General features: G+C 53.6%; 1 long non-coding RNA gene across 2 annotated transcripts; it reads left to right on the forward strand.

Moving 5' to 3' along the window:
- Positions 1 to 1,166: 1,166 nt before the first annotated feature.
- Positions 1,167 to 3,403, forward strand: LOC142051289 (uncharacterized). 2 transcript variants are annotated; one of them, XR_012658399.1, is made up of 3 exons: positions 1,167 to 1,273; positions 2,068 to 2,849; positions 3,310 to 3,403. It is a non-coding gene; the product is annotated as an uncharacterized LOC142051289 (long non-coding RNA). The 2 variants fall into 2 exon arrangements; XR_012658400.1 differs by having other exon boundaries at positions 1,177 to 1,273; positions 2,683 to 2,849.

Here is a 3,403-nt window from a genome sequence, read left to right on the forward strand (position 1 = left end):
GGCTTGTTGCACCCAGAAATCAAGCAGGCTGCATCAGTGTGACTCTAGGGATTGTTCAGCACAACGAAAGCTAAAGCGAGGCATACGTCACTAAAGGCGGCTGTGGGTTAGGCTAGATGAGCCACATCTACAAGCCTTCCCACCTCAGCATCTTCTGTGGTGTGCTTAGGAGATGAAGCTGTGCCTTGCTGTTGAACTTGGTCTAAACCCAGACGAAACCATGAGTTATTAGTGAAAGCCTGATTGCTGGTAGTTTGACGCTGCAATTGTAATGTTAATAGGCAGGGAGAGAAGGATGCGGGAAGCAGGTGTGTGACTTCTGTGAACAGCGGCAGCACAGGCGTGTGTGACCCTAGGAATCCAGGGCACAGCAAAGCCTTTGCTTCTGATCCAGCCTATTGGTCTCAGAGGAGCTTCCTAAAGGACGAGAACAACATGCTCATCTCCGCAGGATCCAGCAGTTCCGTGGTCCAGGTAAGCCTTGAGTCAAAGAACCAGCTGGAAGCAGCTGTCACTAATACGCAGCTGGAGGCCGGTCAGTTCCTTTATCTCCCGTTATTAACATCCATGTCAGCGTAACGCAAAAGACCGGCATTTATCACTTTCCTGGTGTGAAGCAGTGGCTAGATTTTATCTACGTGTCTTGTCACCCTGGAACTGAGTGTTGCTGTCAAGTGTGCTTGCCAGTCTTGATTGCTAATTTAAACTGCTAGTGAGGGCTCTCTTGGCAGAGAGCAGTGCTTGTGTGTGCATTTGGTGGCTCGCTTATGAAGAGGAGGCACTTGATGGTTTGTTAGAGAGAGGTCTCTGGTGATCATGGTCAGGGAGTGCTGGAGAGCGCCTGGCAAGGTTATAATGCCACGCTGCTGGCGTACGGTCAGAGGGGCTCAGGGAAGAGCCCATGAGCGACGATCGGATACGGTGCAGCAGTTCCTGGGCAGTGATCAGGAAATGGGGCAGTTGCCCAGAACTGCTACTTTTACTCTCTTCCCATCTCCCATCACTGGTTTTTTCTTTCTTTCTCTGTCTGACTCCCTGCCTGTATTTTCTAACTCCTCCCTGTCTGTCCTACAGCCTGTTGCTATGGTCTCCTTTCTGTGTGGGACCCGTGTGAGCTGTGAGGCACCCGTGGGTTCCCTGAGGTGGAAGGCAGTCGAGTGAGCGGGGCTGCAGCACAGGGAGGGAGGGAGGGAGGGACAGACAGACACAGAGAGAGAGACAGAAGTGCCTGAGCTGTGCCATGTGCCTGGCAGTGCAGAGAGCAGGAACTGCGGTGAGTCCTGGGCCCCTGGGGTCATGTCACCCCTCTCCTGCATCCCAGTCCCTCCTGACACCCCCTTCCCTTTCCCTCTGAGGATTTGTGGTAGGATACATAGGTACATATCTATGTATGTGTGTATATGTTTATGATATTATACCTAGACATATACATAATACAAATATTATAATTTCAAAATATTTATTTGTAAAAAAATAAATCTATTCTTTATAAAAATAGAATCATATTATCTTAAACATAAAAAATACCTGTTTGTGGACGTAAGCCATCCCCAGCCCAGCTCAGCCACCCGTGGGGTGGGCAGGGGATGGGTTAACCCCCCACCCTCCCTCCCACTGAGCAAATGCCCGCAGGCAGAGAGAGGTGCTGCAAAGCCAACACCCAACTCTCTTAAGGAATTCAAGAAGAAACAGGGATGTGGGAGAGGGCTGGGGCTGGAGCAGCTGGGTGCTGGTCTCTGCCTCTGCATCTCTTCTGCATGTGGAAAGGAAAAGTCTTTTTCTATTCCCTGCCGGTGCTGGATTATGTGAGGTCTCCTGAGCTTATTCTTGACGTGGGAGCACCAAGAAACAGAAAAACAAAAGTTGTGGGGGAAGGAACCAAAGATGCTGGTGAGCGTTGCCTTTCCCCTTTCCTTTGCTCCTCGAAGCTTTCTTCTCCTGCCTTCCTGCATGGACCTGCTCGCCTCCTGTCTCTCCCTGCTGAGTATTTTCTCCCCCGGAGTGCCCCAGGTCCTCTGGATGAGCTTCTAACGGGGTCGCTTGGTCCTGCAGTCTTTGTCTTCCCAGTCATCGTGAAAACTGTCAGCATGGCATGGAAGCAGAGTGGAAAAGGTGCCTGCAGAGGTCTCGGGCGTGAGCTCACGGGGGCTCTTAGTGAGCACAAGCGGGTGCTGAGAGCCTGCCCTGCTGGAGGGCCTCACGCTGCGTTTGCAAGCTGTCCTGGCACTGCCCCTGAGCTGCCTGCACAAGTTGAAGAGTTGGCTGGTGCCAGTGGGAGGAGGTGGGACTGAATGGGGGGAGCAATGGCTTCTCCTTACAGGAAAGGCTTGTCCAGGTGGGACCCTAGTTGCCACCTGCTCTGGGCCGGTGCCTTTCAGCTGCACCATCCCTTGCTTGTTCTTGGCGAGTTGCTGCACACCGAGAGAGGCCAGAGAGCTTCTTCAAGCAGCGCACCCAGCTCGCTGCCATGCAAGTGCTTCTCCACTGACGTGCTCTTGTGACCCGTGAATTCTCACGGCTGCTTCTCTGTTTGGTACCCGCAGGGTCCGACCGAAGGCACCGTCTGCGGTTCAGAGCCGAGCTGCTTGGCCAAATCAGTTCTTAACCCTGTGATGGTCATAGCAGGAATGAGAGCCAGGGCACCCTTCTCCATGTGAACGTAGTTTCTTCTTCTCCTTCCAGCCTGAAAACCATGCGGGAAAGTGCTGGCCCTTGCTGGGAAGTCGGGGACAAGCCTTCATCAAGCTGTCTGTGCCAATCCTTCCCAGAGCAGTCACCATGGACCACGTTTCAGGACAACGTTCCCTGGAGACAGTATCGGCAGAGCTCCAAAGGACATGGCTGTCTACGTGAGTGGTTTCTCCAGAGTGGGGGGCTGGGTGTTGCACAGCGTTTCTAAGCCGGGGGTGAGTATGGGTCAAAGAGTCCAGCGGCCTCTGGCCTCCTCCTGGCTCGCAGAAGCAGCAAGCTCCTTGGAGCTGTATTGCGCTTCTGTCCAATATACTGTTCGAAAGGAAGGTTCTGGGGCATGATGGAACTCGGGGAGCCACAGGGAAGAGGAGGTGGCACAGCGCACTGTCCTAGCCCTTCTGGCTTTCAATCCCCGTGGGCATTTGTGACCCTCAGGTTACCCCCCTCCCCCTGGGAACATCTGCTCCTTCTCTGAGTGGCAGCCTAGACTCGCTGAGTAGGCAAGCGTGGCGTGCTACCTAGGTGCAGCTTCTTGTCTGCTCCTTGCGCTCGTCTTGCTTTGACTGCGTAGCTGAAATAAACCCGTGCTTCACCGACTGAAGTTAAGTCTTCCCACAGTGTGTGAGGCGCTCTGGTTTCTCCACCCCCGTGTTTCTCTTGGGCCTGAAGTAGGAACCTGAGGAGCAGGGAAGGCTCCTGGGACAGTTCACTT

The sequence above is a fragment of the Phalacrocorax aristotelis genome, unplaced genomic scaffold (genome assembly GCF_949628215.1).
Source record: "Phalacrocorax aristotelis unplaced genomic scaffold, bGulAri2.1 scaffold_127, whole genome shotgun sequence".
Taxonomy (NCBI): Eukaryota; Metazoa; Chordata; class Aves; order Suliformes; family Phalacrocoracidae; genus Phalacrocorax; species Phalacrocorax aristotelis.